The 13,171-nt window shown below is 41.6% G+C and overlaps 1 non-coding gene across 1 annotated transcript; it reads left to right on the top strand.

The window, feature by feature from the left end:
* The first annotated feature begins 12,027 nt into the window (after positions 1–12,027).
* Positions 12,028–12,134, top strand: LOC141624674 (small nucleolar RNA R71). The gene has a single exon (XR_012534479.1). It is a non-coding gene; the product is annotated as a small nucleolar RNA R71 (small nucleolar RNA).
* The last annotated feature ends 1,037 nt before the right edge of the window (positions 12,135–13,171 follow it).

Here is a 13,171-nt window from a genome sequence, read left to right as displayed (position 1 = left end):
TTCGAAATTTTAGACACAACTTCTATGTTTTACTTGAAAATACTCAAATAAAAACAATGGTTTTGTTTGAAATTCTTAACTTGATTGATGATTAAATCCTTCGACAATACATGGCTTATATAGCCGTTTAGGATGCTAATATTAGCTTACATAGGATGCCAATTTAGCAATTAAAATAGAATTCATAGCTAATTAAAACGAGAATTTAAAGCTAATAAAAAGAAAAATAACTGACCTTATTCAAACAACAAGTAACGGCCAAAATAGGCTTAATGAGCTATCTTAATTTGCCTTCTTAATTGACTTAATTGAATAGCCAATTGATTAGGACAACACCCTTTGACTCTCCTTTGATTATCTCCATTACATTCACGGCTTTGTCACTGGTGTCGATGGTCAGCTCTTCTTGTGGCTCAATATTTGCATCATCCCCTCCCCCTTTGAAAGGAATTGACCTCAGTTCTTGAATACCATCATCATCCAGATATGGTGATAGATCGCCCACATTGAATGTATGTACCCCATACTCTCCCGGTAACTCAACCTTATAGGCATTATCATTGATCCTTGAGATGATCTTAAAAGGACCATCCTCCCTAGGCATTAGCTTGTTCTTGCGCTTGCTTGGAAACCTTTCTTTCCTCAAATGGACCCAAACTAGATCACCCTCTTTAAACACCCTAGGTTTCTTGTTTTTAGACCGTAGTCTATAAGCTTCATTAACGGCCTTGATCCTTTCTTGAACTTGCTCATGTAGTTTGATCATCGATTTTAGCTTAGATTCCGCATCCTTATGCACCAACTCTTCTTTAGGCATGGGAATCAAATCCAAAGGCAAATAAGGATTCACGCCATAAAGTATTTCAAATGGTGAGTGACTAGTAGCATAAGTAGGAGATCGATTGTAAGCAAACTCGGCATGAGCTAACTTCAAGTCCCAGTCCTTTTGCGTCTTGCTTACTAACCCGTGCAACAAAGTACCCAAAGTCCTATTAGTCACCTCCGTTTGTCCATCGGTTTGAGGGTGATGGGAAGTACTAAATAGTAACTTAGTACCCAATTTACTCCATAATGTGTTCCAAAAATAGCTCAAGAACTTGGAATCACGATCGGACACAATAGTCTTGGGAACACCGTGTAAACGTACAATCTCACGAAAGTACAAATCAGCAATGTTACTAGCATCATTCGTTTTGTGACAAGCTACGAAGTGTGCCATCTTGGAAAACCTATCAACAACAACCATAATAGCATCCTTACCGCGTTGCGTGCGAGGAAAACCTACGACGAAATCCATGCTCACGTACCACTAGGTGTCGGCAATGGAGTATATGCTCCTGGTTTGAAAGAACTCTTAGCCATACGGCAAGTAACACATTTACTAACGATCTTTTGCACATCTCCTAAAATTTTCGGCCAATGAAAACGTTCTTTTAAGACCTCCAGAGTTTTTGTAATGCCAAAGTGACCCGCCAAACCACCACCATGAGCCTCACGAACTAGTAACTCCCGAACCGAATGCCTTGGAATGCAAAGACGGTTCTCTTTGAACAAAAACCCGTCCTGCATAGAATACCTTTCGAAAGCTCCATTTCCACATTTAGAAAATATATCACCAAAATCTATATCCTCTTTATAATAGTCTTTCAATGTCTCAAAACCAAGCAAACGAGTTTCAAGAATCGAAATTAAAGCATACCTCCTCGAAAGCGCATCCGCCACCACATTACTCTTGCCATCTTTATATTTCGAGGAGAAGTTAAAAGATTGTAGAAACTCCACCCATTTCGCATGCCTCGGATTCAATTTTTGTGGCCCATTTATATGCTTTAAAGACTCATGATCGGAATGCAACACAAAATGGTTAGAACGCAAATAATGACTCCAATGATCAAGAGCTCTTACAATAGCATAGGACTCCTTGTCATAGGTGCAATAGTTTAATCGAGCTCCTCCAAGTTTTTCCGAGAAATACGTTATAGGCCGTTTGTTTTGTATCAAAACAGCACCGATACCAACTCCACTCGCATCGCATTCGACCTCAAATGGTTGGTTAAAATCGGGTAAAGCCAAAATAGGAGCTTCACAAAGCTTCGATTTGATCAATTCAAATGCCTTTTGCGCTTGTTCACCCCACACAAACGCACCCTTCTTCAAACACTCGGTAATAGGGCTTGTTATAGTGCTAAAATTCTGTATGAACCTTCGATAGAATGAAGCGAGCCCATGGAAAGACCTCACCTCCGTAACTGTGGTAGGACTTGGCCAAGATTTGATAGCTTCGACCTTGTTTTGATCAACCGATACCCCATCCTTAGAAACAACGTACCCAAGAAATACCACACTTTCAACAAGGAAGTCACACTTCTCTCTTTTGCCGTAGAGTTTTTGTACTCTTAGGGTCTCAAAAATCTGCCTCAAGTGCTAGAAATGTTCATCAACACTCTTGCTATAAACCAATATGTCATCAAGATAAACAACAACGAACTTACCCAAAAAGGGCTTGAGTACCTCGTTCATGAGCCTCATGAATGTGCTAGGTGCATTCGTGAGCCCGAATGGCATAACCATCCACTCATACAAGCCGTGTTTAGTCTTAAATACGGTTTTCCACTCATCGCCTTCTCGCATTCTGATTTGGTGATACCCACTTCTTAGATCGATTTTTGAGAATATAACCGACCCATGCAACTCATCAAGCATATCGTCTAACCTCGGGATCGGAAAGCGATATTTGATGGTTATGTTATTCACCGCCCTACTATCAATAGACATCCTCCATGAACCATCCTTTTTAGGTACCAACAAAGTCGGGACGGCACAAGGACTCATTGATTCTCGCACATAGCCCATGCTAATCAACTCTTCAATTTGTCGTTGTAATTCTTTTGTCTCCTCTGGATTACACCTATAGGCAGCCTTGTTTGGCAATGGGGCTCCCGGTATTAGATCAATTTGATGCTCAATTCCTCGAATAGGTGGTAAACCAATGGGTAACTCATTTGGAAACACGTCTTTATACTCATTCAAAACAGCCTCCAGCTGCGGATTAAGAGGAGCTTCGACAATGCCTTGCTTAGCCTTTGTTGCAACCAAAACGTAAACTGATTCACCATTATCAAAAGCCTTCTTCACCTCGTTCTCAGTAGCAAACAATGTGAGACTAGGCCTTTTCCCCTGTTTTGAAACCATGGAACGAATTTCGTTTGAAGCCATCGGTTTCAACACAATCCTCTTGCCTTTGTAGCTCAATTCATACTCATTTGCTCTCCCTCTATGCACCACATCCCTATCAAATTGCCAAGGACGTCCCAACAGTATGTGGCACGCATCCATAGGCACGACATCGCACAAAACCTCATCGACATAAGTCCCCATGGTTAGCCCCACACGGACCTATTTCGTCACACTTATACTTCTCCCATTATCTAACCAATGTAAGGCATAAGGTTTAGGGTGTTTTGTTGTGAGTAATCCCAGTTTCGACACCATTTCATTCGAAGCTACGTTGGTATAACTACCCCCATCCACAATGACACTACACCATTTATCCTTTACTTGACACTTAGTGTGAAAGATTTGATCCCTTTGGTCACCATTCAAAGGCTCAATTTTAGTTTGCAAAGTTCTAAGTACCAAAGTATCATAGATAGGAGGCTCATATTCTTCTACATTATCCTTGACATTTTCAACAACTTTAGGTTCATCCAAGTTAAAAATGCCACCAAGTTCTTCCTCCTCCTCAAACAGTTCATTACAAATACTAAGCGCTTCTCTAAGGGTCACAATTCGTTGATTAGGACAAGCCCTAGCAAAGTGTCCAAAGCCTTGGAACTTAAAACACCTTACTTTTGACAAACTGGTCTCCTTCCCCGACTCAGAGGCCTTAGGTGTATTTTTGGTCGAGTTGGTAAAGTTTGGGGTCGACACAGTTTTAGGGAAGAAAACGGGTTTGGGGTCAACATTAGGGCTACTGTATTCTCTACTCGATCCCCCTGACTTATTCTTTCCTTGGGCCTCAGCTTTAATACATAAATTACACAATGTATCAAAATCCGCATAAGGGTACATTTCTACGGCACTAGAAATATTAAAATTCAATCCCCGCAAAAACCTAGCCATTTTCTGCTCTTCTATCTCTTCTAGTTCCCCCATCAAAGCTAAACTTTCAAATTTATCGATATACTCCCCAACGCTCAATTTTCCTTGTCTAAACTCGGCAATTCTTCGATAGGTAGACATTTTGTGAGTCGTAGGTACATACCGTTTACGAAGCTTGCGCTTAAGGGATTCCCAGGAAGCAATTTTGTCTTTGCCGACCCGTGCTCGTTTGGCCTTCAAACCCTCGTACCAAAGCGATGCACCCTTGCTCAATCTCAAAATTGCATATTTGCACCTCTTTTCATCACTGAGATCTTTAAAATCGAACAAGCGATCGATTTTCCTTTCCCAATCCAAATAATCCTCCGGGTTGGTACCACCAACGAATTCGGGCAGTTTCGACACCTTGAACTCGTCCTGTTTCGCCTTTCCACCGGTTCGACTCCCGGTAGGTCTATTACGCAACAAGTCTTGAAGCTTGTCATAAAACTCGTCGTCAAATTGTTCACCTGCCATTTTTTTTCGAATGAACAGTACCCATGAACAGTAAAGTTTTTTTTTTTTTTTTTTTTTTTTAGTTTTTTTTTTTTGTGACGGAATAAGATTTCGACGAGCCCAAATGCCTAGGATCGTCTTGATAAATGGAAATCAAGAGCCGAAGCTCTGATACCACTAATGATACGAATTATGGTGTATAAAACGTATTTGTAGCGGAAGCAAGCGACCAATATCGAATGTACTAGGTACAATCGATTTCGGTTAAATTCTTTGTGTGTTTGGTACTGTTTTAATGCAAGAACGAGAGGATAGACAATGTTAAACTACACCGATAGTCTAACAAAGAGATTAACGCTCTACACCGATAGAGTTAATCGGGATTTTCACAAGACGACGCTTGAGAACAACCTTTCGAAATTGTAGACACAACTTCTATGTTTTACTTAAAAATACTCAAATAAAAACAATGGTTTTGTTTGAAATTCTTAACTTGATTGATGATTAAATCCTTTGACAATACATGGCTTATATAGCCGTTTAGGATGCTAATATTAGCTTACATAGGATGCCAATTTAGCAATTAAAATAGAATTCATAGCTAATTAAAACGAGAATTTAAAGCTAATAAAAACAAAACTAATTGACCTTATTCAAACAACAAGTAATGGCCAAAATAGGCTTAATGAGCTATCTTAATTTGCCTTCTTAATTGACTTAATTGAATAGTCAATTGATTAGGACAACACCCTTTGACTCTCCTTTGATTATCTCCATTACATTCACGACTTTGTCACTGGTATCGATGGTCAGCTCTTCTTGTGGCTCAATATTTGCATCATCCCCGGGACATGGGTAAGGCCTAACATTGCACCAAAGTCCGCCATTGTTACCTTGTGAAAATTTCCCAACAATTGAAACGATACCCATCTAGGTGTTTCGGTTTGGTCAATGTCAAAAGAAGCAAGAAATTCAAAGGTAAGAGTCTTAGAAGTCTTAATGTAGGTTGTAAAAATCGACTCAATTCCTATTCTCCTAGCAAGCTCAAGTAGCTCATTTTCAATTCTCATGTCCTTGTAGGTGGAAGGGTCGGGTCAGCGGGATTGTTCAAGTTCCCTTTTTTTCATCTCAAGATAGCAATTAAACACTTTTTCATCATTAAATCCGACACACAACTCTTCGTCGACAAATTTAAAGTTGGTATAAGGAGTATAAATAAATTCATATAAAAGGGGTGAAGGAGTTATACCTTCCACTGGAGCAGTTGGAGGGTACTTCTTACGAGGCATTGTCCGTGCCTAAAGAAACCGTCTTTGGCCTTTCCCGAAAGCTTGAACGAGTTCCCCTTCCTCAAAATATCTCGAGTTCACTCGAAACCAGCTTCAAAGCAAGCAAAACCAGGCCTCACAGACAAAAGACTCGATCTTTCGTCAAAATCAACTTGAAACCAGGAAGAAACCCATATTGGAGACTCTCTTCAACACAAACCCGAATTGAAATGGACCAAAAAGAGGCGAAATTTGTCCAATTTCTCGAGAATAATTCCAGAAAAGTGCAATAAGAGTCATGGGTTATGTAATTGGATAAAGGTCTCGAAAATTCCAGAATTTACCAATCTGAATCCGTCCAAAAACGTCTTGGAATCGCTCTTCAACACTGACCCACGAAATTCGAAGTTTTAAAGGTCGAATCTTGTCACTTTTCGAAAAATCTCACCCAAATGAAAGTGATACTTGTGATTTCTAATTAGGTGGAGATGCCAGATCGAGAATTGAAGGAGAGTTTAATGGTAATTTAAGGCAATTTGATTGAGATTTGATGGAGCAATGGAGTTTTGAGTGTGTTTTAATGGTGGAGGTTGAAGGAAGAAGAAAAAGGAGTAAGGGAAAATGAATGGTAGGGTTTATGTTGTTGTGGTTGCTGCGGCTGGGTGTTGTTTGGGTGAAATGTAAAGAATTGGGGGATAAGATGAGGGAGCAAGGTGGAAGGGATGAAGGGTGTACCTCGTCTGGTCTCCTTGTTTGGCCTCCCGGTTGTGTGTTTTTTTTTTTCGTGTTCGGGCAGGCCGATGAGGGGCGGTGTGACGAGATGAGGGATGTACCTCGTCTTGTCCTTATCTCCCTTGTCCTTCCTTCTTCATATTTCTTGAAGCTTGATTCCGAAACTCGATTTTTACGAAATTTCAAGCTCGTTGTCCACCTAATGAACCTACCACACAATAAACAAACTCCCAACACCGTATCAAATTCATTAAATTAAATTGACTATACTAATTAAACTAACTAACTAGACTCAAATAACTAAATTTAAACTAAACTAAATTAATACTCAACAATTAAACTAAAGCATAATTAAATTAAAGCATGAATTAAATGACGGTATTTAAAAAGTAAGGAATATGTACACATTTTGCTTGGGTTGCCTCCCAAGTAGCGCCCTTGTTTAATGTCGTAGGCTCGACTTAGACAAGAGGGACATCAAGCTTGAATTGGAACAAGGTCAATGACAACGGCCGCTTCGATGGGTTGCCCAACTATGTAATGCTTGAGTCGTTGACCGTTCACTTTAAATATCCTCCCGTCATCACTAGATATTTCCACGGACCCATAAGGAAATGATTTAACCACCTTAAATGGTCCCGACCATCTCGACCTAAGCTTGCCCGGAAAGAATGTCAATCTAGAGTTGAAAAGCAACACTAGGTCGCCTTTATTGAACTCTCTTCTCACAATGTTCTTGTCATGCCATTTCTTGGATTTCTCTTTATAAATCCTTGAGCTTTCATAAGAATTGAGGCGGAATTCTTCCAATTCATTCAAGTTAAGAAGCCTCTTCTCACCCGCCGCCTTTAAATCATAATTCAAATGCTTCACGACCCAAAAGGCACGATCTTCCAACTCAACGGGGAGGTGACACGGCTTACCATACACCAACCTAAAAGGTGAAGTACCTATAGGAGTTTTGTAGGCGGTGCGGTATGTCCAAAGAGCATCATCAAGCTTTGTTGACCAATCCTTTCGTGACCGAGCTACGGTTTTCTCAAGTATGGTCTTAATTTCCCGGTTAGAGATCTCGGCTTGCCCATTAGTTTGGGGGTGGTAGACGAGACTTCGCCGGTGTTGAACCCCGTATTTCTTAAGCATAGCCTCGAAAGTCTTCTCATAGAAATGTGAACCTCTATCACTTATGAACACCCTTGGTACTCCAAAGCGTGGGAAAATTACCGTTTTCAAGAATTTACCAACCGACTTGGCATCACATGTCTTCGTAGGAATTGCCTCTATCCACTTACTCACGTAATCTACCGCTACCAATATGTACTCATACCCGAAAGAGGATGGATATGGGCCTTGATAGTCAATTCCCCAAACATCAAAGATTTCTACTTCAAGAACATAGTTCATGGGCATTTCATTTCTCTTAGAGATCTTTCCCATCCTTTGACATCTATCACACCCCTTCACATAAAGAGTAGCATCATTGAACAAGGAGGGCCAAAAGAAACCGCATTGCGACACTTTAGTCGCGGTCTTCCTATCACTAGCATGCCCTCCACAAGGCATATCATGGCAATGAGACATTATAGAATTCATTCTTCATTGGGAACACACCTCCTTATCATTCCATCCCCACATGACTTATAAAGGTAGGATTCATCCCAAAAGTATTGTTTAACATCATGGAAGAACTTCTTCTTCTTATGGGAGTCATAGTCATGTGGGATGACGCCTGATACCAAGTAGTTGACATAATCCGCGTACCAAGGGACATCCATTAGAGCAAGCGCAAACAATTGATCATCCGGCAAGGAGTCATCAATTGGTAGTCCATCCTTAACCTTTTCATGGAATAGCCGAGAGAGATGGCCGGCTACTACGTTCTCCACAACCTTCTTGTCTCTAATTTCAATATCAAACTCTTGGAGCAAAAGTATCCACCGGATCAAGCGTGGTTTCGATTCCTTCTTGATTAGCAAGTGCCTCAACGCCGTATGATCGGTGTTTACAATTACCTTAGAGCCCACCAAGTAGGAACGGAACTTGTTCATGGCATATATGACCGCCAAAAGCTCCTTTTCGGTGGTGGTGTAGTGTGCTTGAGCTTCATCCAAGGTTTTGCTTGCATAATATATGGCATGAAGTTTGCCATTCCTCCTTTGTCCAAGCACCGCTCCCACCGCTACATCACTAGCATCGCACATCAACTCAAAAGGTTCTCCCCAAGTGGGAGGTTGCATAATTGGAGCGGTGATGAGAGATTCTTTCAACCTATTAAAAGCATTCAAGCATTCATTAGTAAACTCAAAGGGCGCATCTTTGCCAAGTAACAATGTTAAAGGTCGAGAAATCAAAGAAAAATCCTTGATAAATCTCCGGTAAAAGCCGGCATGCCCAAGAAAACTTCTAACTCCTTCGACATTAGTGGGAGGGGGTAAAGTTTTAATCACTTCAATCTTGGCTTGATCAACTTTCAAGCCTTTACTTGACACAACATGACCCAAAACAACCCCGGATGTCACCATAAAGTGACATTTCTCCCAATTCAAGACTAAACCGGTTTCTTGACACCTTTTCAAGATCTTACTCAAATTAGCTAGACATCCATCAAATGAGGTGCCTACGACGGAGAAATCGTCCATAAACACCTCTATTATATCCTCAACATATTCGGAAAATATAGCTAGCATGCATATTTGAAATGTGGTCGGCGCATTGCATAGCCCAAAGGGCATGCGCCTATAAGCAAAGGTGCCAAACGGGCACGTGAAGGTGGTCTTTTCTTGGTCATTAGGGTGAATCGGGATTTGGAAAAACCCCGAAAACCCATCAAGGTAGCAAAAGTGAGAGTGTTGGGCAAGTCTTTCCAACATTTGGTCAAGGAAAGGGAGGGGGAAATGGTCTTTCCTAGTCGCGTTGTTGAGGCATCTATAGTCTATACACATTCTCCACCCGGTTGTGATTCTTGTTGGAATTAGTTCATCCTTGTCATTGGTGACTACCGTGACCCCGCCCTTCTTTGGCACAACATGTACCGGGCTCACCCATGCACTATCGGAGATAGGGTAAATTATACTTGCATCATAAAGCTTCAACACCTCCTTCCTAACCACTTCTTTCATTGCGGGGTTAAGGCGGCGTTGAGGCTCAATGGAAGATGCACCCTCATCCTCCAAGTGAATGCGGTGAGTGCAAAAAGAAGGGCTAATCCCCTTGATATCATCAATTGAGTACCCAATGACATCCTTATATTTTCTCACAACATCAAGTAACTTTTGAAGTTCGGTGTCATTGAGTGCACTATTGACAATAATAGGGTAAGTGTCATTAGGGCCAAGGAAAGCATGTTTAAGAGTAGAGGGAAGAGGTTTCAACTCCACTTGAGGAGGCGTAGATCTCTCCTCCTTTTTACCATCTCCTCTCAAGCTCTCAAATTCTTTGTCCGGGTCTTCTTCAATTGTTTCTTCCATGGCTAAAGCATACTCCCGGTGCTCATTGCAATCTTTTACCTTGCCCTCAAGGAATCCTTGCAAACCCTTATCTTCATCAAATTTCTTCATATCAACCCATTCCTCTACCATGTCAATCATGTAACAAGACTTTTCTTCGGAAGGCTCCTTCATAGCCTTGTGCAAGGAGAATTCTACCTTTTCTTCGCCCACTTGAAGAGAAAGCTTCCCATTCTTTACATCAATCATGGCACCCCCGTAGCAAGGCAAGGGCGCCCCAATATGATGGGAATATTTGAGTCCTCGGGGATGTCCATTACATAGAAGTCACAAGGGAATGCAAGTTTACCCACTTTGAGTGGGACATCCTCCACAAGACCGATTGGGTATCTTACCGACATATTCGCGAGTTGGAGAGAAACCCTTGTTGGTGAAAGTTCATAACCCTTCAACTTCTTGAAAATTTTGAGGGGCATAAGGCTAATGCTTGCCCCCAAATCACACAAGGCCCTCTCAATATTCACGGTCCCAATTTTGCAAGGTATGGAAAAACTCCCCGGGTCTTCAAGCTTTTGAGGAGCCTCATTCATAAGAATTGCACTACACTCCTTGGATAAGTTCACCATTGTTGTCGGGCTCAAGGAGTTTTTGTTTGAGATTAGCTCCTTCAAGAACTTTCCATAGCTTGGTATCTCCTTGACGGCATCAATGAAAGGCATGGTAATGTTGATATCCTTCATCATGTCCATGAACTTTCCATATTTTTGTTCAAGTTTTGCCTTTGCCAACCTTTGTGGGAAAGGAATTGGTGGCACATAAGTTCTCACAACTTGTTGTTTTGGCTCTTCAACCACCTTTGTTGGTTCATCAATCACCTTTGGAGTCTCCACAACAATCTCCACAAGTTCATCTTCAACCCCTTTTTATTAAACTCCCTTAGGGGGCTCAACCACAATTTGAGGTTCAACCACATCACCCAGTCTACTACTCTTCCTCTTCTTGACAAATGCCCGTTCTTCCAACTCTCTACCACTCCTTAAGTGGATAGCATTCACGGTTTTCGGATTCTCCTCGGTTTTACCCAGAAATTTTCCATGAGAGGCTTGTAGTTGGCTCACTTGGGAAGCCAATTGGGAGATTTGATTGTCTGTCATCCGTTGAGAAGCTTGCATTTGGGTTCTAAGTTGGTTTATGGATGAGGTTGTCTCTTCTTGTTTTTGAGTGGAATGGTTGATGAATTGGTTTTGGGATGTCATCAATTGTTCCATCATGAGTTCCATGTTTGACTTTGGTTGGGTGGATTATTGGAAGGGTTGGGAGTTTTGTTGGAAAGGTGGGTTGCTTGGTGGATTGAGTGGTTGAAATTGTTGTCTCGGTTGGAAGGTTCTTCCTTGGAAACCCGGTGGACCTTGGTTGAATGTTGTGTTTGGTTTTTGAGCTTGAAAGTTTTGTGTGAATTGTGGTTTTTGTTGGAAGGTGGGGTTTTGGACATTTTGTGAACCATAGGAGAAGTTTGGGTGGGCTCTCATTCCGGGATGATATTGGTTGTTGTTAAATGCTTGCTTGGCCGGACTAGACTCCCATATCCCGTTCACTTACTCCATGGGATTGCCCTCCCCTACCATCAAAGGAACTCATTGGGTGGGTGTCCTTGGTCTCCACAAATCTCACAACTATAAACTTGGTTCCTCATAGAAGAATTTCTAGATGTGTTGCTTGAACTCATCAAGGAAACTTGTTGCTTAAGCTCTTCAATCAACCCTTTAACTTCAACATTATTGGCCGATTCAACCGTTGACTTTCCTTTCCTCTTGTGCCTATCATTGTTCCAATCAAAGGTACGAGAAGCCATCTCTTCAATAAGCTCTTTGTCCGTCTTGTGATCTATCTTATCCAATGCTCCCTTTCCCGAGCCGGAATCAAGGTTCATCTTCATTTCATTGTTCAACCCTTCATAGAAGTTTTTGATTAGCTCATCATCCCCAATCCCATGGTGAGGACATAGCCTTTGGAGGCCCTTGTACCTCTCCCATGCTTCGTAAAGGGTCTCATCTTCTTGTTGGGTGAAGCCTTGGAGCTCACTCTTGATTCTTGCGGTTCGTTGTGGTGGGAAATACTTGTTTAGGAAAGCCTTAGAGACATCATCCCAAGTCCGAACAGAGTCGGGTTCACAACTTTTAAGCCACTCCTTGGCACTTCCCCTCAAGGAGTAAGGGAAAAGCCTAAGGCGTACGGCATCCTCCGACACTCCGTTGGCCTTGAACATGTCACAACTATCCAAGAACTCATTGAGATGTTCGTTGGGGTTTTCGGTGGCTCCCCCTCCGAATTGATTCCCTTGGACAAGTTGTAGCAAGGTGGCTTTCACATCAAAGTTGTTGGCTTGAATAGGTGGCTTGACTAAACTCGGATTCACCACCTTTTTCGGAGCCAAGTTATCTCGCATAGGAACCGCGACCATTGTCACTTCTTCTCCCGGAGTTGCAAAGGGATTCTCAAAAGTTTCAAAGGTACTTGGTTCTTCTTGAAAGTCTTCAACTACTAAATTTACTTGGGAAGTTGGTGTTTCTATAAGCTCTCTTCTACGGAGTGAATTTAGTCTTCTTGCGGTAGCTTCAATCTCGTGGTCAATCGGATCAATTGGTTGACCTCTTCGAGTTCTCCTACTCATGCAAAAAGTCCTACACACTCAAGAGAAGGATTAGTAACACAAAAGACTTAGTCTAAAATAGAACGAAAACAATTAATATCTAGCCGAACTCCCCGGCAACGGCGCCAAAAACTTGATGGTTTCAAATTAAACCTCGCAAGTGCACGGTTGTCGTCGCGCAAAATTGAGGGTCGATCCCACGAGGAGCTAGGAAGATTACTAATTGCTTTTAGTCTCTTGTTTAGCTAAGTCGATAGAAATTAGAGTTTGATATTTTAACTAAACAACTAAACTAGTCAAAATAAAGTGCTAATGAACTAATTATGGAAATTGAGCAAGTGAGATTGTAAAAGATGTAATCAAGGTTAAGGAAGGCCTAGGATCCGATCAAGCCCTTAGCAATGCGTCATAGTGGCAATTAGTCAATCAACAAGTAATGGGTTCATGGGGTCAAGAGGGATAATGCCAGCTAAACTAAC

Source organism: Silene latifolia, chromosome X (assembly GCF_048544455.1).
Source record: "Silene latifolia isolate original U9 population chromosome X, ASM4854445v1, whole genome shotgun sequence".
Classification (NCBI taxonomy): domain Eukaryota; kingdom Viridiplantae; phylum Streptophyta; class Magnoliopsida; order Caryophyllales; family Caryophyllaceae; genus Silene; species Silene latifolia.
This window is presented reverse-complemented; position numbering and strand designations above follow the sequence as displayed.